The sequence below is a fragment of the Protopterus annectens genome, chromosome 1.part1 (assembly GCF_019279795.1).
Source record: "Protopterus annectens isolate FY-2018-M chromosome 1.part1, PAN1.0, whole genome shotgun sequence".
Classification (NCBI taxonomy): domain Eukaryota; kingdom Metazoa; phylum Chordata; order Ceratodontiformes; family Protopteridae; genus Protopterus; species Protopterus annectens.
In genome coordinates this window covers 351,394,222-351,418,323 of record NC_056726.1, presented here as the reverse complement: position 1 = coordinate 351,418,323, position 24,102 = coordinate 351,394,222, and the positions used below count along the sequence as shown (strand labels likewise).

General features: G+C 43.6%; 1 protein-coding gene across 1 annotated transcript in view; it reads right to left on the bottom strand.

The window, feature by feature from the left end:
* The window catches only part of EMC1 (ER membrane protein complex subunit 1), a 1,424,536-nt gene that overhangs the window by 79,140 nt on the left and 1,321,294 nt on the right, over positions 1 to 24,102 (bottom strand). The window lies entirely within an intron of this gene.

The following is a 24,102-nucleotide window of genomic DNA, read 5'->3' as shown; positions in this document are numbered from 1 at the left end:
GTCACATATTCCTGATGCTTTGAGCCTTCCAAGTCATGAGTACTTTTTGGCACATTGTTTTTGTGCACTCCTGGACATGTAGGTCAGGTATATAAGAAAAAGATTTATTTATTTTACATATGTTGGCTGGGGACCTTTGACTGGGCACAAAGGCTCCTTTTTGGAGGAAAGGCAAAGACAAGGTTAAAAGTGGGCAAGCCTGGGATTTATGAAGAAGAGTCGAGTCAAGGATCTGGCTTGGCTCTTACAGCCCAATAAAAGCAAAGCCAGAGCAGACAACTGTAGCAGTAGCTCTGTAAAAGTAACTATATCTGTCTCCTACAGGCTGTTGATGGGAGATTTATGCCCGGCATACAAGGCATTGTCATACTCCACTCTGATGGAACTCCTGCATATCCACAAAACAAACAACACCAGAATTACCCATTCTAAAGACTTAAACCTTGCATGTGATATAAGTAGGAACTGCTGGAGAGACAGGTATGTATCCCAGAGACTACCCCTTCTCTGGAACAGGCTCCCCATCCATGTGAAGCAGAGTTCCTCCCTAACCTAATTCAAGTATAACTTGGACAATTGGATGGGGAGCAGGAAATGCATCCCTGGTTTGATATCTATGTCTCTAAAGAAAACGGCCAGCCTGTAAATGGTTCATCTCCCAGGCCCCTGCTTGTACATGTTTTACCTCCCAAGCCCCTGCTTACACTTATCAAGGGTACCAGAACTTGTCAGAGATTTGGGATAGATGGCTAGGCTTAAAAAGGCCCTTGTGATTGTTAGCCTAGTAAACACCTATGGACCTATGATCCTACAGTGGATAGCAGGTCACACTAATTGAATATCCTTTCTTGGCTGTCAAATGTACAAACCTTTTCCATTTATCCTCAGAGGTCTTTCTTGCAGAAGGCCTCAGAGACGCAAGCTAAAATTTCCTCAACTTTGTGTACAAAAGTTTGCCAACCCCATTCAGAAACAGAGAATCCATATTACCAAGGCCAAGGATGAGCAACTCTGTATGGATGAGTGAAACCTTTGAAAAATACAGGGTAAGTACTGGAAAATAAGACCAAGGTAGGCCAATAAAGCCTTATCTGGATCAGTCTTAACCTGTGCAACATGGTTTTCTGTATGGTCTTAAGGATCATGGTAAAGGGGGGATATGCATACAGCAGCTCTGTTGGCCATGTGGACCAAGGGTAAAAAAGACTATGTGGCACTTTGCATTTAATAGAGATGTGAACAGGCCCACTAACAGGTGCTTTATCCTGTGAAATATCCAGTTCAGTACACTGAATTCCATTGCTACCAACAAAGATGTTGTAATGTCTAGTCCCAGACCACTATGGCTTCCCAGCACAGAGAAAAAGACAAAATACCCACCTGCATTTTGATGCACCACACTGCTGACAAACTCAAACAATGTCTAAATGTCCTCTGGGCAGAAAAGGACTTCCCTGAGGTCCATCATGTTTCACAGGTTGTACAAGTGTACCTCCTGCTGGGTTGTGGAGCCTTGTGCCATCCTGCCCTAAAAATACACCCCCATCACAGGGCAGAGGCATCTGTAATGAGCATCTGGGATGGTTGCATTGTTTGGAATGCAGGCATTACATGCACCACTGTACTTAAATAACATTGTGTTGAAAGTGTTTTTTCATGCAGAAGTGACTGCAATCTGAAGGATCACTGCAAAGGTCTCAAATTTAAAAACGTAATGGGGACCATATCAATGGAAGTTGCTATGCAACCAACATTCTGAGCTGTGTTCCCTATAGCCAACAAGAGCTGGTGCACTGCCAGCTGCAATGACTTGCGTTTCTGGGATTTAACAAATGTTTTGCATTCTACAGTATTCAGTATGCACCCCAAAAAGGTTATGTGCTGCAGTGGGAGACTTATAACTTGGATGTCTAGACTGTTAGGTTAGGTCAGTACTAGGCTAACTGCCCTTGTTGGCCATTTTAAGCCTAGCCAACTCCCACATGTGAGAATCAAACCTTGCACTTTGTGTTGATAAGGTGAACAACTTAACCATTATTCCAAACTCCCCACCCAGTAATTCCTTCAGAACTGAACAGTTTGTTCATATATAAGGCTTGTTCTCATAATGGATCCCTGGAAGATGCAGCCAGGATCCAATCACTAAAGGAGGGAAAAGCTTGAATTTCTGTTGCATCTCATAAGCAGTGACTAGGTTCATAGGCTGCTGTTGTTACTAGGCTAACAACCACTACAGCCTTTATAAGCCTAGCTCCCCACTCCAAACCATTTGTGTTTCAAGTATCACAAGGGGGGAGGGATGTTCGTAGACAGGTAGCTAAGGATTTGTAGGTGTGTTAGCAAAACATTGTTCTTATTGACAGCTTCTATCCACAATGGACATGGGAGCCACAGCATACGATTTCACATCAAGGTTTTGTTTGACATGGGATCTGTGATAAAGCTGAAGAGCAAGCATCTAAATTGACAATGAATGTCTCCCACACGAAAGTGGAAGAACCTAAAGGATTTCTGAACATTCTTTATGTGCAGACAGTTATCTTGCGTGTCCAAATAGCACATGCAATTACCTCTTGATAAGCATAAGAAGATTGTCTGCACTGAAACCAATAGCAACTTTGTTTTGCTACAAACTTGTTTAGAGTGCTTTACATAAGAACAGGTCTGAAGTCCCTCATCGTTTTTAGAACCAATATGGAATAATATTTTTGATCCATCTGATCTGGTGGGACCTCAAGGATTTGAGTTGTGAGGGGTGTCTTAGAAAGGGAATGATACAATTCCTGGATATGATGTTCCTGACCCACTTGAACTGAATGATTCCCTACCGCTCTGTCTGACAGTGTGCCCCAACTACCTCCAGAGTGGAGCAGCTGGGATGTAACTCAGGACTACTGCTGTTCACTTCTGAACTACCAGTGGCTTGTCCTCTACTGTAGAAAGGGGTCCTAATGGAGAGATGAAAAGTCAGCAAGCAAAGGAGCGTAGTAGTGCTGAAACTGAATTCATCCTCAAGTCTTGGTGAGTACCTTTGCGAGGTGGACCCTGTTTTTCACAAAATCTCATCAAGGCGACACTGATATATATACTGTATTTATATAGCATATATCATGGACAGAAGCAAATCAAAAATAAAAAAAAAGATAGCTGGGTGCACAAGACCCAGGATAAAAAAGTGCCCAATCCTGGTAGGCGCACTGGTGCCAAGACTGGCAAAAATGACAGTGTAGAATCCTCAAAATACAGAAACAAACCTACAATGGGGTCAGGCCAAGCTCAGGGAGAGGATCCCCTGTTGTAGAAGGAAGTAGTAGTCCACAAAAAAGACAAAAATTGGCCAAAGAAGAGCCATAAAGACGACAGAGTGGACTACTGAGGATAAGAAAGACATTATGTATTGTTGCTATTTATTTATTTATTTAACATTTGTTGACCGGGAAAGTCAGACTAGGTTCCACAGAGCCTGTTTTCAGCGGAGGCCCGGGGAGAAATGCTCCAGATGCATGTCTTTGGAATGTGGGAGGAAACCCACGTGAACACAGGGAGAACATGCAAACTCCACACAGAAGGCACCCCAGCCGAGAATCGAACCAGAGAACCTCTTGCTGTGAGGCGACAACGTTAACCACTGCACCACTGTGCCTTTATTAAGTAAAAAGCCCAGAATTTCCAGACACAAGATATACAAAACCATTAAGAGAGAAATTAGAGGAAAGAAAAATACTTCCACAGGAAAAACTGTCACAAGCTTCACATAAAAATTTGTTTTCATTAATACAACAGATTTTTGAAAAACAGTACATATAGATCAAGAAACTTTGATCTCTTTGGAAAAAGAAGCCTCTGAGGAAGTGAGAAAATATAAACAACAAAACCTAGAGATATTTGAAAAATATAAAAAAATAAATATGGACATGGGAAAGAAAGACAAATTTGATATGGTGCAATATTTATGCAAAGGTGAAAGCCAAGTTAAATAATATACAGAAGGCAGTTTCAAAGATATTCGAAGAAAAATACAGGCAAAGGAATCCAGATATGGAAAATTTCACAATAAAAAGACTAAAAGCACAAAGATTTAATGTAGAAAAGACGATTAGTAAAGTAGACGTTAAAGAAATAGAAGTTGAAGTTATGGAGTGCCTGCGAAGTGAAGGATTTAATGTAGAAGGTCTAAAACAGACTACATCACAGCATGATGGAGTAAGTCCCCAGAATAAGGAAAAGCAAGATCATCAGGAGACATGTGAAGAAGAAATACGGACAGGGGAAAGGAAAAGAGATTTAATATGGTGTAATATTTATGCAAAGGAGAAAGCAAAACTAATACAAAAAGAGCAGCACCAAAGATATTTGAAGAAAAATATAGGCAAAGGAGTCCGGATATGGAAAACTTTACAATACAAAAAATAAGAAGACAAAGAGGAAAAATAGAAAAACAGATTAGTAATGGAGAAGTCAAAGAAACAGAAATTGAGGCAATGGAACAGCTGCAAAGAGGAGGATTCAGTGAAGAAAATCAAATGCAGAAAGCACCATAACAGGATAGAGCAATGGATATCCAAATTAAGGGGAAACCAGTGGAAAAGGAAGCAACAGGTCAGGTGCCATATCAAGATATTTTGGTGCTTCCACAGGAAACCAGTATAAAAGTTCATTTGAAGCTAGACAGGAAACTATGGAAACTCTGATGCAGTTAATGTTGAGGAGTGATAGACCAGTGAGTTTCCATATGACAAAACAGATGACACAGGATGAAATTGAAGAGAATGTGCCACAAGATGATGTAGAACTTTCTATAGAATGCACACAGGAAATGGAAAACAAGGTATGTGCCCTCAGTATGAAAGAAAAGGAGTTAAGAGAAGAGTTGCTTGATTTAACAGACAAAGACAGATATATCAAGATCAATGAGAGAAATAAACTGCAGAAGGTTAATAAAACCCCAAAAGTCAGAAGCTTGACAAAACAAATGAACGCAGTAATTACCACTGTCCATAGAGACCCATGCGATATAAATAGAAGTTATGTCCTTACCATAACGTTCCATGTGGAGTGTTCATCTCGCCTTTGTTCTTACACATGGGTTCGGAGCCGATCCTCGGCTCCGAGTCGGCCGCTTGGCAAAGCTCTGCATCGAGAAGAAGCTCGAGACCAACCTGTCTCCCACAATTCCCTCTGCCTTTACCTCAGATCTAGTTTGCAAACAACACCAGATCCCAACGGGAAAGAAACACACAACATCCATGCTAAGGCGTAGCTGAAAACAGCAGTAACAGCTGAGAGAAACAGAAGCGGGAGAACCAAACCAGACACCTAAACTGGACGTTCTTCCTGATCTTTGGGTGGGAGGGTGGGAATGTAAGAACAAAGGCGAGATGAACACTCCACATGGAACGTTATGGTAAGGACATAACTTCTATATGTGAGAGTGTTCAATCTCGCCGTTTGTTCTTACACATGGCTAGCGTCCCTAGCTCTGTGACCCTGGGAAACTCACGGAAGAACGTTCCTGAGCACAGTGGAACCGAAGTTTGCCCTGTCCCTGGAAACCCTATCCACTTTGTAATGAGTAATAAAAGTATGTGGTTTAGACCAAGTGGCCGCTGAAATAGTGTCCAAAGGTAGGCGGGCCGCATGAGCCAGGGATGTAGATATTGATCTAGTAGAATGTCCTTTCGGTTTGACGGGTAAACTCTGTCCCATAGCAGTATAAACAAAAGTAATACAATCAGATAGCCATTTGGAAAGGGTTCGCTTTGTCACCGCCATGCCCTTTCTGCTGTCCGCAAAGGCTATAAAGAGTTGATCTGCCTTTCTGTGATCCTTCGTTCTAGCCAAGTAAAATCTGAGTTGTCTATGAACATCCAATTTGTGTAACATATATTCTAGCTTATTGGAATGGTTCTTGAAGAATGTGGGGAGCTCAATGGACTGATTAATGTTATTGATTGAACAAACCTTGGGAAGAAAGGATGGGTTGGTGCGAAGAGATACCCTATCAGGGTGAAAGATCAAATATGGGTATTTAATGGAAAGAGCTTGAAGTTCTGATACTCGTCTGGCTGAAGTGATAGCTACCAGAAAGAGGGTTTTCCATGACAAAAACTTCAAAGAACAGGAAGAGGCTGGTTCAAAGGGTGGTAGCATTAGTTGTGATAACAGGAGATTCAGATTCCAAGGTGGTGTAGGAAACCTGACTGGTGGCCTGATATGGAAAGACCCTTTTAGAAAGGCCTTACAAAGCCTATGAGCCATAATAGGCGCTCCATTTTCTCCCACATGATAGTTTGAAATAGCAGCCAATTGAACCCTCAAGGTGGCAGGAGAAGCTCCTTGGTGAAATAGTACGGATAGAAACTCCAAGACTTTGTTCAGTGGGGCTATTAAGGATCCAAATGTTGCGTAGTTGCCCAGTATACAAAAGCGCTTCCACTTACTAGTATAAACCTTTGTAGTGGAAGCTTTATGAGACGCCACCAGAATATTTTGAACCGCAGAAGAAAGAAGGTCAGACCTGGCTAAGAAGGGGCAGCAAAGCTGCTAGTCTGAGGACAGGAGGCGGGGTGAGGAGCCCTGACGGTGGGTCAGTAGATCCGGCTCGGGTCCAGGATCCAGGGTTCCCGTATTTGGTGTGCTTGAATAAGGGAACCAAATTTGACGAGGCCAGAATGGGGCAATGAGGATTATAGTCCTCTCAGGTTGTTGGCTTTCTGTAGAAATTTTGGAATCAGAGGTATAGGAGGAAGGCGTACAGGAGACCGGGGCCAATCGTGAATCAGAGCGTCCTGGGGACTTCCCTGGAGGGGTAATAGGGCAAAGTAGCTTCTGCATTTGGCGTTCATTGGAGACGCAAACAGATCGCAGCAAGGCTGGCCCCACTTGCGAAATATCATGTCCGCAATTGTTCGTTTGAGGGACCACTCGTGAGGTAACAGGATGGCTCTGCTCAACCTGTCCGCTATGATGTTGGATAACCCTGGGATGTGCGTTGCTATCAGAAAGCGACCCGTGGACTCCGCCCATTGCCAAATTCTCATGGCCACCCTGCATAATTGGTAAGATTTGGTTCCTCCTTGCTTGTTTATGTACCAGACTACGGACATGTTGTCCGATTGAACTGCAATGGTCCCTAGAGGTAGAAGGGGAGAAAAGTGTTGCAACGCTAGAAACACTGCCCTCATCTCCAGAACATTGATGTGCAGCTTGTACTCTAGATTGGTCCATTCTCCTTGGACTGTCTGTCCCTGAAAGATGCCCCCCCACCCTATCAGGGAAGCGTCCGTGGTCACCGTAGCTGTCGGAGTGGGTAGCACAAACGGTCGGCCGGAGAGGTTGCAACTCTGAAGCCACCAAGACAGGTGCGATTTGCAAATGTTTGTGATGTGAATTTCGTGTGTCAGTGGTAACTGTTGGAATGACCATTGTGCGAATAGCAGCCATTGAAGGACTCTCATGTGCAGTCTTCCCAAGGGTATCGCAATGAGGAAGAAGCCATGAGACCCAACACTTTCAGAACCAGTTTTGCGGATTTCTTGGACAACAGGAGAAGAGATATGTGATTTTGTAGAGAGGCTATTCTTTCTGAGGGAAGCCTTAGAATCAAACAGCAGTATCTAAATCTGCTCCTATGAATGAGATATGCTGCGATGGCTGTAATGCAGATTTTTCGAAATTCTGGAAATTCGAGATGAACACAGAGTTCTACTGTGTAATCCCTGGCCTGAATCAGTCGACGCTCGGTGGTGGCAGTAAGGAGCCAGTCGTCCAGATACGGAAACACCTGGAATCCCAGGCGTCTCAAGTGAGGCGCTACCACTGCCATACATTTGGTGAAGACCCTGGGGGCTGAGGTCAGACCAAAGGGCAGGGCCCAAAATTGAAAGTGACTGGCTCCCGGCCGGAAGCGCAAGTGATCCCTGGACGCTCTGGCCATTTTGATGTGGTAGTACGCGTCCTTGAGATCTATTGAGCAAATCCAGTCGTCCTTCTGTAAGAATGGAAGGATCGATTGAAGCGTGACCATCCGAACTTTTCTTTCTTGAAGGTATTGAGCTTGCTTAGGTCCAGAATTGGCCTCCAGTCCCTGTCTTTTGGAACTAAAAGAACCTTGAGTAAGTTCGAATCCTCTTTGGTCCGCGGGACTGGTTGGATGACTCTTTTTTCTAGCAGCTTTGAAATTTCTATAGCTGCAGGGTCTCCAGATGGGCGGTACATCTGGGAGTCTTTTCTCTTGATAATGGGGGAATAGAAACTGAATTCTGTAACCTCTGGTAATAATGCTTTTTACCCATTTGTCTGAGGTAAGACTTTGCCAGGCCTGAGGGTATAAAGCTAAGCGACCCCCAACTGCCTCCAGAGCAGGACAGTCGGGCCTCCTCTCAGGAGTGCTGGAAAGGCTTCCCGGAGAGTGTATCCCTGTCACCTTGGTTTTGCGGACCCCCTCTGCCCCCCCCTCTGCCTCTGGAGGGGGCATCACCCTGTGTGCCTGGGAAAGAGCCTTGGGGTTTTCGAAACCACATTTTCCCACCACGTTGCCCTTTGGGGTACGGTCTGGATGGGGTGGAAAAACGGAAGCAGACAGAGTCTTTCCCTCTTGCTCACACCGGGTAAGGGTCTCCTTTACTTTTGGGCCAAAGAGAGTGGCACCGTCAAATGGGGCGTTAGTAAAGGAAGACTTGAAGGCTTCCGCAAAGGAACATAAGTGCATCCAGGATGGTCTACGAAGAGCAATCGCTGAAGCCGCAGCCCTACTCGATCCTTCGGCTGCATATGAAATGAGCCTCATGGACGAGTTCACAATTGATGTAAGGGTATTGAGTTGTGCTGTAACTTTTTCCGAGACAGCAGCATCTGTAATACCCTGGAGGGTATCTCCCAACTCTTTGATTAGATCCCTCTGTAAACGTGTGAAATGCGTCAAATAGTTCAGCGATCGCATGGAAAAAGCCGCTGAACTAAAATGCTTCCCATACCTGTCCATAGTCCTAGAATCTCTGTTAGGCAGATGGACAGATGAGAAAGATTCAGACATCTCCTTTTTAGTGGCAGCTGCCACCACCATAGCGTCCACTGGAACTCCTTTTGTGAGATAAGCCTTGTCTTGAGGGGCAGTAATATATTTATTAGGCTTTCTAGGGACTGGCTCCACTGTGTCAGGTGTCTCCCACGCCCTTCGAGCAATCAATTCCATCAACTCATCAGGCGGAGTGACCCAGGAGGAAGAAGGGCGAGCACCGAATGCCTTCAGCAAGACTGACTCATCCTCAGAAGGGGGTAGGGCCTGCCAATCACCTCTCTGTTTCAGGATCTCCGGGATGTCAGAAAAGGAGACATCCTCTGAAGGTGATTTCGGGGACCCTTCTGACTCATCTAAGTGAGTGTCCGATGTTAAGGATTCTTGTGGAGAATCCAAGTGTCTCCTCTTACACAATCTTTTCCTCGGAACTTCCTCGGGGGGGGGCATCTGATGATGTCTCCGAGGAAGAGGGGGCTCCCTCTGGGAGCGGCTGAGACACCGGTGCTCGACGCTTTGACATAGCCGTGGGTGCAGAGGAGGATAACGGGCCTTTATGGGAAGGAGAAGCTGTCTCTGCTGAAGTGGTTGTCTGAGTCGACAACACCTTCCTCATGAGGTCGAAGGCCCCCGGGTCCCGAGTCGAGGAATCCCTCGGTTCCGAAGAAAGCGGAGGGATCCCCGAGACGGGGACTGAGGGCATCGTCCCCGAGGACGGAGCAGAGTCGATCCGTGCCAAGGCACCGAGAGGGAGAGTCGGAACCGAAACATCGGTCCGACTCTCGGTCCCCGAACTAAGGATGGATCGTCGGCTCCGCGATTCCGGTAATGGGTCCGTCAGAGTCGAGGTGAACGGTGCCGACCGAGAGAAGGACGGTTCCGGCACCGAGGGCTCCACGATCATCAGATCAGCCTCTCCCGGCTCCGAAGGCTGAATAGGCCTCGGAGGAGGAACAGATGGAGATAAGGGAAGGCCTTCGAGTCTCGACACCAACTGGGAAGAGACTGAGATGAGTTTGGACAAGGCCGTATTCTCCATTAACTTCTGCACCACACAGTCTACATCTGAGTCAGAAAGGGGCCTAGAAAAACGCGTCGAAGGAATCGAAGACGGAGCCGACCTCAAAAGCACAGGAGGTGGAAGCTCTGTCACCGGTTCCAAGACTCGAGGCTTGGTGACAGACAGAAGTTCGACACTCAGCCCCGAGGTCTGTGGAACCGGTGAACGAACCTTAAATGAAGAGCTCGGAGACAATGACATGGGCTCCGACGTCTTCGATTCCTTAGAGGATTTAGATGCCTGGTCAGATTTATCCAGAGCCTCTTGAAATGCAGGCTTCAAAAGGCCTCTGTCCATGAGCTTCCTGCGCCTATCAGTCATGACCCTTCCACTGAAAGAATGACAAATGGAGCAGTCTTCTTGCAGATGGAGAGGGCCAAGACAGTAGACGCAGGAGCTATGGTTATCTGTGACAGACATTTTCTGTCCACATTGGCACCGTTTGAAGCCTGACTTCGCTTTCTCAGACATAATAAAAATATAACAGTCAAATCCAGAAAAGTTATATTAAGTCTACACAATCCTGTACAGACAGTCACAGGCAATAATAATGGTAATAGCCTAAATAAGTTCAGTCAAATCCAGTAAATTTGTCAAATCCAGTAGTATATTCAAGTTAGTGGGTGGGGTAGGCCCCGAGGGAACTAACTAACTATATATATTAACAAATATATACATATAAAGAAGAGAAACCCTCGAATCACTACACACACACACACACACTAGAGGCTTAAAGGTGAAACTAGAAACACTATCTAAGAAATCTTTAGACAAAAAATGCAATCTTATCTGCCAGGTGGTCTGAGCTCATCAAAAATGATGCAAACGTTGCAGCGGCAAACTAGATCTGAGGTAAAGGCAGAGGGAATTGTGGGAGACAGGTTGGTCTCGAGCTTCTTCTCGATGCAGAGCTTTGCTGAAAGCCGACTCGGAGCCGAGGATCGGCTCCGAACCCATGTGTAAGAACAAACGGCGAGATTGAACACTCTCACATCAGAAGTAAACAGAATATATTACTATGCTGCTAAATTAATAACTGATAAAATTCTACCACAGGAACATACGGTAGCGAGGGAAAGCGAATACCATCATGGAAATATTGAATAGAGAAAACTATAAAGCAGCTAAGACAAGAAGTGTCATTGTTAGAAGATTATAGAAGAGGGAACAGATCAACAAAAATATTAAGAAAGACAGATGTGATAAAGCAGTGCACAGTATTAGAACAGACCAGGATCTATTATGCACTATTGGAGATAAACTAAAAATTTCAAAACAGGCGGAAAGAAAATACAAAGATAAATATAAAGGAAAAGCACAAAATAAGCAATTTACTGATGACCCAAAAAAGTTTTATAGAGAATTGGGAAATAAGGTAAAAGGAATTGATAGACCGTCGAAAAAAGAGGAAGTAGATACATTTTGGAGAAGTATTTATGAAGATCCTGTGGAACATAAAGATGCTAAATGGACAGAAGAAAAAAAAAGAAATAAGAAGAAGTTTAAAGGTACAGGATATGAAATGGGATGAAATAACAGCCAGAGAGATTGAAACAAAGTTGAGAAAAATCTCTAATTGGAAAACCCCAGGCCCAGGTGATATACTTAACTTTTGGCTTAAAGTATTAACTTCTTTACATGAGGATCTAGCCATGAGTAAGAACTATTTATATGCACACCCAGAACAAACACTGCATTGGTTAACAACAGGAAAAACAATACTCTTACTTAAGAGTGAACCTGCAAGCTACCCTAAAAATTTTAGACCAATAACTTGTCTTCAGACGACGTATAAACTATACACGGGGATTGACACCGACAGAGTTTATAGTAATTTTGAAGAAAACTCAATTATGGCAGTAGAAAGTACAGTTGTGAACACTTAACATAAATGTAGATGTTCGAGTGTATTCACTGTTGCAGTCATTACATTTGGTTAATCCTGCTGGCAGGTTGCCCTCAGTCGGCCTGAATTCCAAAGTCCTGGGTCCTGCATCGGCTGCTGTCGCCCCTTCCCTGACGTCAGGTCATCAGGGGTATAAAATATATATATATATATATATATATATATATATATATATATATATATATATATATATATATATATATATAAAACATGCACCAATATAAACTTTACCTTCATCTACCAGCAAATACACCACATAGGTTGTATAAATCAGAGAAGGAAAGACAGGTTCCATCAGAAGAAAGGGGGATAGCGGGTGGGTAACCTGGACTGCAACAGTGAATACACTCGAACATCTACATTTATGGTAAGTGTAAACAACTGTACTATGTTCTTCGTGTTTCACTGTTGCAGTCATTACATTTGGGTAGAATCCCAAAGTATGGATGGGAGGCTGGAGCTAAACAGCATTAGGAGCTGCTATGAGGCCCTGCAGAACTGCAGTGGCAAAGCCTGCCCTGGATTTAGAGTGGCAGATGATAGTGCTTTGTAAAGGTGTGCACTGAACTCCAAGTAGCAGCCTCTAAAATGTCCTTTGTTGGTACTCCCCTGAGAAAGGTTGCTGAAGTGGCTGCAGCTCTGGTTGAATGTGGCCTAATGCCCTTAGGCACTGGCTTGCCATGGTGTAAGTAACAGAAACTAATGCAGTGGCCTATCCACTTTGAAATAGTCTGCTTTGAGATAGCCTTTCCTTGTGATCCTGCAGCATTATGCCACTAGTAATTGCTCTGTCTTTCTGAAAACTTTGGTTCTGTCCAAGTAGAATCTAAGCAGTCTGTGCACGTCCAAAGAATGCAGAATTCTCTCCCCCTTGTTCTGTGGATATGGATAAAAAGTTGGCAGATGAATAGATGAAAAGATAAAAACTTTATATCAGCAGTAGCAGCTGGCTCAAAAGGAGGCAGGGTGAGTTTTTCCAAGACATAGTTGAGGTCCCATGCAGGCATTGGTGATCTCCTTGGAGGCCTTACATTTTTGGCTCCTCTGAGGTACTGTTTTAATAAGGGATGAGAAAAGATTGGTGGCTCTGTATTATAATGAGCCGAAATGGCATAGGCATGAATTTTAATAGATGAAAAGGATAGGCCTTTGTCCAGCATCTCAGTTAAGTATTGCAAAATCTGAGGGATATTTGGCACAGCTGTATCAGTTCCTTGTGCCTGGTTCCAAGCACAGAATATTTTCCAGCATAAGATTTTCTAGTACTAGGCCTTCTGGCCTCCAAAATGACATTCATCACAGCTTTACTGAGAGGTGTGTTTGGTATGACTACATTATCCGCCATGCTGCCAGGTTTAAAGTCCTGAGTTGGCTGTGCAGGATCTGATTGTTTTGCTGGGACAGTATATGAGGTATTTGAGGTAAGGTCCAAGCTGGGCATTGAGACAAGTTCTTTAGGATTGGAAACCAGTACTGGAGGGGCCAGTCTGGGGCAATCAGTATCATTTTTGTCTTCTCCTGTCTGACCTTGAGGAGTACCTTGGAAAGGGAGAGGCAGTGGTAGAAAGGCACATACTGATAGGTTCTTCCAGCTGAAAGATAGGGCGTCCACTTTCCATGCTTGTCTGTGATAAGTCCTTGTGCAGAATCTTTTTAGTTGGTAGTTGTGAGGGGAGGCAAATAAATCTATGTCCAGGCATCCCCATTTCCTTGTTATCATGCTGAAGACTTGTGGATCCAGCTGCCATTCATGGGGATCCATGAAGTTTCTGCTTAGTTCGTCTGCCAGAGTATTTTTCCTTCCTGGCAGGAATTGTGCCTGCAGATTTATTTGGTAAGTTAATGCTGTGTCCCACAAAGTCATGGCTAGTCTGCAAAGGGGGTAAGAATGTGTGCCCCCCCTGCTTGTTTATATACCACATGACCATGGCGTTGTCTGTCTTTATCAGTAGTTGCCCCATATGAAGTAGGTCCTTGAAGGCTGTCAGGGCATTCTGAACCACTAGCATCTGTTTTTGATTGATATGTAGATGCATTTGGGTAGATGCATGTGCCCTGAATGCATTTTCCTGCCATGTGGGCCCCCTGGCATAATCTGATGCATTCGTTGTTAGCGTCTGCCTGGCTGGGGGTAATGCGAATGGCTGTCCCTTGTTTTGGTGACAAGCCTTTGCCCACCATCGAAACTCCTGTTGTAGGCAGGGAATGAGAGTAATCATTGTTTCCAGGCTGTGGCAATGTTGAGTCCAAACACTTTTCAGGTACCCCTGAAGTTTCCTCATATGCAGTCTTGCATATGGAATTAGTAGGATGCACGACGCCATGAAGCCCAAAGCCTGCAGATTTTTTCTTGTAGATAACTGGGCCCTTATTGCCAACATTTTGAAATACGTAATCAGTTGCCTCTGTTTGGCGTGAGATAAGCAATCTGGGCAGTTGTATTTAAGCTTGCACCCAAGAATAGTATCTCTTGAGAGGGTACTCGTTTTGATTTCTTTTCGTTGACTGTGTACCCCGGGCATGTTAGAAGTCTTTTCACAAACGCCAGATGCTGTAGAAGAATGTCCTTGTTCTCTGCTTGAATTAGGCAGTCATCCAAGTAAGGATATATTTTTATTCCTCTTTGTCTGCAGAATGCAATTACTGGTGCCGGGCACTTTGTAAAGACCCTGTGTGCAGTAGATAAGCCAAAGGGCAGTGCAGAGAATTGGTAATGCACTGAGCCAGCCTTGAATCTGAGGTATCTTCTGCATATTTGTCTGATTGGGACATGCAGGTATGCCTCTTTTATGTCTAGAGTCACCAGCCAAGCGTTCTTGCCCAGCATGGGCAGAAGCTGCTGCAAAGTCAACATCTTGAATTTTGGTATATCCAAGAATATGTTCAGAATAGATAGGTCCAGTATTGGTCTCCAGGTCTTGTCCTTTCTGGGTACCAGGAACAGTCTTGAGTAAAATCCTTGTCCCTGCTCTTGCTCTGGAACTTGTTGAATGGCCCCCATGTCCATGAGGGATGAGACTTGTTTTTGTGCCTCTACCCATTGATTTTTTGGCAGATCTGGCCAGCCATTTTCCTTAGGCAGGGTATGGAAATGTAACTTGTACCCTTGTGACACGATATTTAGAACCCACTTGTCCTGGGTTTTAATGTGCCAATTTTGTGAAAAAAGTGCAAATTTTCCCCCTAAGGGTGCTGCCAGGAGATAAGTGCTTGGTGCAGACAGGGGGAAGCCATTGGGACTGTTTCCTGTATGGTTGTGATTTGTCTTCTCCAGCTTTGGAGGTAGAAGCACCCCATTGCTTTGACCTGTAGGAACCTTGCGCCTGTGATCTGCCTCTAGGGCACCTGGATCTGGCCCTTTGAGGTCTGTCTGACACAGGAAAGGACCAATTCTATGTAGGCCAGTGTCTACTAAACCTAGGTGGATGTACTTGTAAAAAATCTTTGACAGTTTGCATAGATTTAGCTTTGTCCTCCATTTTCTTTAACATCTCCTCTGCCTTAACACCAAACAAAGTATCATGCTGTAAAGGTGCATCTAATAATTTAACTTTGACATGATCAGGCAGATTTTGTTCCTTTAACCAAGCAGGCCTCCTAATTACAGAACCTGTAACTGCGGCCCTGCAGGAGGCCTCCAAAGAATCAATACCACATTGCAAAGTATGCTTTCCAACTTGTTTAGCTGCATGCAATAAATCCTGCATTTCCTTGTTTTCTGCACATTCAGAGTTTAATAACATTTTCTGTTTAAGCAATGCCATAACATGTTGCTAGTATTTGAGCATATGAAACTGACAGTTTAAGGCCCTTATAGCCAAGGTAGCAGATGTGTAAACCTCCCCCCCCAAGCTATCCAGTGCCCTAGAATCTCTGTCAGAGGGGGTAGGGTTTTTTGCAGCGGTAGCCTTAACTCCTTTGGGACCCTGTAAAATAGTTTCTGGGTCTGCTGCAGGGTTTTTAAAAAGGAATTTATGAGAGTCAGGAACCCTGTTAATACCTGTCAGGCTTAACAGGAGCTGGAGGTAAGGAGTCAGGGGTAAGACTAGACTCAGAGAACACATCATCTACAATATCTAATACAGGTGGAATGGCTAGTGGCCTGTGTTGAGGTAGCAAAAGGAAATCCCTGAGCCTCTTTTTAGATTCTGAAAAATCTTGGCTCTCCCAGTGGAAATGCTCCCTCATGGTAAGTAAGGTTCCCCCAAATGAATAGTTCTCTGGAGGAGAAGCTGAAGGTACAGATTTCTTCAGCATCAGAATCCTCATAGGGGTGAAGAGAATATTCCTGATCAGAAGAGGAATCAGAAGAAAAAGAAACCTGATCTGAAGATTCATAGTCAGTCTCTTGCCTAGGCCTCTTATCAGGAGGGGGATGGGAACCCCTGATCAAGGTAATTAAGTCTCCGGCCATTTTGAGCATCTGTTTTTTGGGCATAGAAGCCTGTCCACGTGGCTTTTGAATTAGTTTCTTTGCTTTAGAAGGTGCTTTAGTCTTTGCCTTTGAAGCTGAGGTTGGTTTAATGTAAATATGCTTAGGTCTGAATACACCCTCAGAAGCCGGTGCCTGCTCAGCGGCTCTGGACTCATCTGAAGGAATAGTATCCGAGGCTCCAATACCTTGAGTTTCCAGTGGCATGGCCGACTCCACGTGGGAGTTGGTAGTGGCCTGCGACTCTAAAGTAGCGGGTGTCAGAGGCTGCGAAAGCACCTCACTGAGAACCGGTGAACCGGTGACTGGCTTAGAAGAAGCCTCGTCGTCGGTTTTGGGCCTCGGTTGTCTATCTCTCCCCTTTTCTTTGCGTTTTTTGTGAACTCCAGTAGTTGGATGGCTATCAGACGACATTTCTGGATAATTAAACCGGCGTCCAAAATAGTTTAAAGCAAAATCATACCAACGTTTAATAGTGCGTTGGTTAAATCTAGCACAAAACCGACAACCAGCAACGTTGTGATCAGGGCCCAGGCAAGGAATACAGTAAGAATGAAAGTCCTTATGAGGTATTTGCTTTCCACAAGAAATACAACTATTAACTTTTTCTGACATCGGTCTAGAGCAAGAAAAAAGTTTCCCCAACGGGGTACTTAGCTTTATGGATATTCCAGGGTGACTCCTTGTCACCATTGCTATTTTGTCTTGCCATTAATCCATTAAGCTGTTTACTTAACAACTTAGGTCATGGCTATATAATTTGGCTTCTAGAAAACCAAAAAGTCTAATGACTTATCTTCTCTTTGTCGATGATTTAAAATTGTATAGCTCATCAGATGAGGAACTGAAAGCACAGCTGCAGGTTGTCGAAACTTTTTCAGATGATATTGGAGTGTCATTTGGTCTTGATAAATGTGCAAAAGCAACCTTTAAAAAAGGAAAATTGCAGCAAAAGGAAAACATCAGTTTGGGACAAGAATGTGATATAAAAGAACTTGAGCAAGAGGGGGTGTATAAATACTTGGGAATTGATGAAGGTTCAGCAATAAAACATAAACAAATGTCAACAAATGACAATAGCAGAAGCATATTGACGTCAAGCAGGAATGGAAATCAAACCAGAAGTGGCAAAATCCAGGCAGCAACTGAATGTGCTAAAAAACAAAGAATATAAGATGAAGGACCAGATGAGAAGGCAAGAAATGTGGAAAAAACAAATATAGTTGCAAGTATAGAAAACTTTTGGAAGAGGCTCATGTTGATCAAAAACTAACGCAGGAATGATTAAGGAGAGGTGAATTTACATCAAGAAATGAAAGGTTAATATTGACAGCCCAAGAAAGTAGGCTACGTACACACTGGTTTACTAAACAGACATATGTAGGTTTTGTGGAACTGAATTGGAAACAGTCACACACCTTATTGCTGGTTGCGACTCTCTAATGGCAGCAGGACTGTATACTGAAAGGCATAATAATGTGGCGAGATTGTTACTCTGGAGATTGTGCAAACATTATGGTATCGAAGTGGCTGAAAAACACTGGAAACATGAGCCACAGAGAATCACAGAAAATGATGAAGTTTACATCACATGGGATCACCCAATACCAGCAGTCCAAAAGATAGATGCTAGAAAACCGTATATAGTGGTCCAAGAAAAGAAGACAAAAGTAGCATTGATCATTGAAATTACCACACCTAGTGACTACAGTGTCTTGCGTAGAGAGACAGACAGTCATAAAATACCTCGATCTGCAGGCAGAAATGAGAGTAATGTGGAAGAAAGATACCCAGACAGTTCCAATAGCAGTAGGAGCAACTGGTCTTATAAAAAATAATTTACAGTCGTATTTAGATATGTTACCAATTCATGTAACACCGTACGAATTGCAGGAGGAGTCATTACTGGGCACATTGCTGGTGCTGCGAAGAGCACTTTTGGCTAACATCAAAGAGTGAAACAATACTAATTTCATGAACTTTAATCGTACTTTGACTTAGGAATGGGGTCCATCATGGTATTAGAAACCCAAAAGACTTGGAGAAATTAAAAAGTTAGAAACAATAGCTGCTGTCCCCAGTCTCTTCCTGTTCTCCCTTGGTGCAAGTGCTGTGGTCTGACTTGGAACCACATCAGACACTGACTTTTCTGTGTCCTTGTGAATATTTTCTGAAGAGGTTGAAATTTTACTCCCACAGCATTCGTGGTTCTATGTTGTTCTTGCATAGTCTTGATGCCCCTGATAACTTCCTCACAAAACAGAAGAGGTACTCAGCAAAGTCAGTAAGCCTGAACCAGTTGTGTCAGTGCAATGCGACACCAGCATCTGCAGCTCTGACTGGTTCCATAGCCGTACTGTATCTTACACAGATTATGTTTTCAAAGTAAAGAATACGGTAGCTTTGGCCTTGATATTGTCCTTAATGGTCCATCTGGCAAGTCTTTGACTACATAGGCCATTTGATCGGTAAGGGCCCTTTAGAAATAAAACATGTGAGACAGATAATGGAGCAGAATCAGTTTTTTAGCTTATCCACTGCCATGGACTCATTTGTCTGCTGGATGAACAGCTGGATATTCACAGGTGGGATCCCTCTTGAAAGCGGCACTCAGCATGGTCTAGGTTAGGGGTCTCTGTCCACAGAAAGAGAAATCTTACCAGAAATCCTGGACACAGGGACTACTGTATCAGTATCCCCTCCCAAGTAACCTTGGTGGCATCCCTAAGAATATCCACCAAGTGTCGGATCACCCAAGTCTGCAGATTGCACCTGTAAGCCCTTTCCTGTCTTCTCTGGGTGGGGATGGGGTGGGGGGGTTACAACCAGATCCAGCACTAGACAAACTTGGAAGCAGCCTAGGGCCCACTGTTTTGCCACAAAATCTTACACTTCTTCTTTAAGAGCACACTCCACATGGGTTACATTTCTTCTTTAAAGAATCTCGCAGAGTGTGTACTTAGTAGTGTCTGTTCAAGCGTCTTTAGTACAACAAACACACATTTAAACTGAAATAGAGCATGTGATTTTTTAAGAATCACACATGGATTTATGCCATTCCAGACAAACTCAGAGAAAAGATTGGGTTGTTTGTGTAATAGGTTAGCAAAGAATGGTGTGTCTGTGTATGTGCATGCAAGTTCAGAGTCAGAGGATGAACTTTTGACTGATAACACTGAAATGTATTCATGCTGTATATGCATTATTTCTTGAGAGGCAAAAAAAAAAATCACTGGGCTAGACACTGTAAACAAAAAGTCAAGAGGCTGAGTTTCAGCATGATACACATGCTGAGTATAACACACTGAATAACAAACCATTTAAAGCACTGGCTGCAAAAGGCACTCTAATAACATAAGTAGGGCATAGCCTCTCCCCAAAGGAACACATTGTCTTAACATGTGTCTACCCTTAGGAAGGCATTATATGAGATACATTGGCCTGTAGGAGTTGAAAGACTTCACTGTGACAGATGTAGATGTGTGTGTGTGTGTGTGTGTGTGTGTGTGTGTGTGTGTGTGTGTGTGTGTGTGTGTGTGTGTGTGTGTAATTTAGGGATAACAGGTCGGTTAACTCATTCAGGCTCAAACCTTGTACCTTTAATACAAGACCCTACAGCCTAAATCCTCTACACCAACTGCCAAACTGTCATCAGCAAGTGCATTTCAAAGACTGTTGAGTTTCAGTGCATTTCCAAAGAATGTTGAGTTTCTTTTCATTTACAAAAAATGTTTAGTTCTAGTCTACGCATTTTCAAGGACCGTAGAGCTTCTGTGCATTTTCAAGGAATGTTGACTTTCTGTGCATTTTCAGAGAATGTTGAGTTTCAAGGGAAGAGCAGTTTACTGTTGCTCATGCGAAGTCTGTTTTCAATGTGCAACTTTTGTTTAGCAAATGGCCATCATCACTGTTTTTGGTACATATTTTAAAAGCAGTGTTAATAGCACAACATGTAGCACACTTACCCTTGGTGCAAAAGGCTGAGGGTTCTACTCCCCCAACCAGGTACATGGAGTGCCTCCTTTAAGGGGGCTGGGGGTGCTGCATTCCTGAGTGTGTCCTCCTTTGGATGAAATGCCTAGTAATTATGAACCTGTTGCCGGTGTGACAGCCATTCCCTACTGCAATATTACCAGCTTACCAATTTTTTTTAAATGTAACATGGGCACTTTATTCTTCAAAGGCAGAAGGAACTGAATTTGTACATGAAACAATGAATGTACAGTTGTTTGCCAGCAGCAACCTGAGCGTTAGTTACAGATCTCATTAATGTGGAATTATTCAGATGATTTTTACTTCTGCAGAGATTGTGTAAATTGACTGATATTGGTAGATTGTAATGACAGAAGTTTGAGTGGCCTTTTGTAGTTGAAATGTTCTACAAAGGGTGGTTTTGTCCTTACTGGTTCATAGATTTTGTTTTATTGCTTACTGGATGCATTCTAACAAGTGGTGGTGTATTACACAAAGAACATAAATTAATACATCAGGATGGTGCACAAAAAAACACACACTCGTATGCATGGTACAAAAAATGTGTGCAAGGGGCTTACAATTTGAAAACAACTCAAAGATCAACTTAATCCACCACTGGCCAGATGCATTTTCTTAGAATTTGTGTTTCAATGTTTTTTCAATGGATGTGAGTTTCAAGGGCAGGGAAGCTTACTGTTCACGCCAAGTCTGTTTTCACTGTGAGACTGTACTGTTTTGTTCAGCTAACAGCTATCAGTGTTTGTACAATAAAATTTGAAGTAAAAGTTTTAAGTATCTCTAATCATTGTAGAAGTAAAAAAGAAAATAGTATGTACACTGACAGGTTTGAACAGAGTTTAACAAGGGAAAAACAGTCAAGTAATGGGGTAATGGAATGGCTGGGGGTGGGGGCTGATCCATTACCCTACCTAGGGCCCCACTTGACCATGATCCAGCTCTAGAAGTGGGGGGGCTGTTGGGCCACTTCTTCTTTTTGCATCATGCAAAGGAATTTTCCAAATTTAGTGTCCTCAGAGATAACCTAGAGGGACTCAAACCTTCGCTATCATTCAAATCAGTGGTAGAAGACTCTTCAGGAGAGTCCAAATGCTTGGAAATGGTATGGAATTTTTGGATTAAAAAAAAAGAGAAAGACCTCTGAGTGGTCTGATGCTGCAGACAAGTCTTTGGAAAGCAGTGTCCCCCACAGGAATCTTCCTTCAGCAGGGTGCCCTGGGGTCTCCAGTGACATCTAAACTGCAAAGTTTTTCTGGGTAGATATCAACATCTGATGCTCAGGGTCCTGTGATATGAATATTACTCCTGCCAGTCTCTGCTTCAACAATGCTATTACTGGAGTGGTGGTGCACAATAAGCTAGATCTGAACTTCGAAAGGAAATGGCTATAGAAAAAGCGGTGAACATGAATGCTGGGAGGACCAGGAATTCTGCCACTGACAAGAGACTCTACAAATGCACTGACAATTACTGTGGGAGCACCTCTAAAGGTAGGCGCATGACGGATGAGTATTAGAGTTGTGGTAGCACAGGCTCTATAGGTCAGACATATGAAAAAAAATGTTGGACCAACATGAGTGGCAAGGATCTTGGCATCAGCATACTGATTGTGACTGGCAATGAGGTTGATGCTAGAGAATAGGCTGATGTATGATATAGAAGTCCACCAAATTCAGAGGGAAAGACCTAGATATTCTAGCATGTTATTTCTCACATACCAGAAGATATGGCTGCCAGTATTTCACCTTTAACCTATCACATGCCCCTGTCACCTGATTATCTGTAAAGAGGGAGGGGTAAGGTACTGACTGCTGGGATGGGGCAAGTCCGTCACTGCCAGTTCTGCCTGCAGGTAATGAAGTGGTAGATCTGCCAAAGAGATCACCTTTTCCATGACTTCCTGGGAGTTTTTCCTCTCGGATGGAAACGGTGATGGCCCAAAGAGCCATGGGACACAGCCACTGACGTTGACAGATATGCTGATGAAGGGATTTCTGACATCACATGCTTCTGCTGAGCAGCTGGAGGCTTTTTCACCATGTCCTTCTTGTGTATGACTGTGTCAGCCTGCAGATAATGGACCAGGATTGGTGCTGGAGACAGAATCGGAGCTATGCAACCTGGTGGCAAATGCCTGCTTCATTAAATGTGAGACTGACTTGAATCTGCTCCTCCAAATCATTGACCAGTTACACCTTGTGCATAGGGAACACTCATAATAACTAGGTTGCTTATGCAAGCAGACTACACACTTGGAGTGGCTGTTACTAGGTGTAATAGGATGCCCTCAAGTGCACTCCTTGAACACGTTTGGGCATTGTGGAACAGAAAAGGACAGGGTACAGGGCCTGTATACTCACATTGAGGAAAGTCAAGGCAAAAAATGCACTAGAACCATGGAAAAGAAGTGGTATCTTGGGTTTGTATCCTCTGATAACCATTCATGGCACACTTCCCAATTCTGTTGTTCCCAGTGCTCCAAGTGACATTCTGCACTAGATTATGAGGCATGTACTCTTACCCTGCAATCCCAAGTCAGATCCCTATGTTCTAAGCCCAGAAATTGTAGTTTATTGGCCATATGGCAGTTTTTCCATCTCTTTCAACTTTCTGGGTTAAAAGCCCGCATTTGTGCTTGTTTCCCACCTTTCCTGTAACTAGTCTAGTCCAGATACAGATTGCTGTATCCATGACTGTTTGTAAGCTTCTGAGGCTCCCAAGCCTTTCTGTGTTGGAGGGAAGCCTTCTAGCTCATCAGTGGGAGTGGTAAGCACTAGGTAGCCTATCTACCACAAGAGTGGTTTCTGGCCCAGAAATTGTAGTTTATTGGCCGTTTGGCAGTTTATCCATCTCTTTCAACTTACCAGTTTAAAAGCCCACATTTGCGCTTGTTTCCCATCTTTCCTGTAACTAGTCTAGTCCAGATACATATTTGCTGTAATCAGGACTGCTTGTAAGCTTCTGAGCCCCCCCATGCTTTTCTGTGTTGGAGGGAAGCCTTCTAGCTTATCAGTGGGAGTGGTAAGCACTAGGTAGCCTATCTACCACAAGAGTGGTTTCTGGCCCAGAAATTGTAGTTTATTGTCCGTTTGGGCAGTTTTTCCATCTCTTTCAACTTTCTGGTTTAAAAGCCTGCGTTTGCACTTGTTTCCCACCTATCCTGTAACTAGTCTAGTCCAGATACAGATTTGCTGAATCCAGGACTGTTTGTAATCTTCTGAGGCCCTAAGCCTTTCTGTATTGAGAGAAGCATTCTAGCTTATCAGTGGGAGTAGTAAGCACTAGATAGCCTATCTACCACAAGATCCAGGTACAGATTCTTAGTTTTAGCACTTGAATTTGCTTATTCATGCTCAGCACTTGTTCAGAATTTGTTGTTAGCACTAAATAAGCTACAAATTACTACAGCACTCAACCTTCCTCTTTACCTAGAGGAAAACAGTTTTTGTACTTACTTTCCTCACTTGCTTAGAGAAAAACAGCTCTTATACTCACTCTCCTCACTTGTCTAGAGGAAAGTAGTTTTTTATTCAGGCATCTCCAAGGGTCAGCTCCCAGTGTTCTCTCCTGTCTATCTCATGAATATGGGCATCTTGAGGCAATGTAGCAATTGCCTCATGTACAGACAACCCTCTCCTCCTACCACCCAACACCAAAATCTGTGAGAAATGCACTTGTCTAGCCAAACTGGAGGT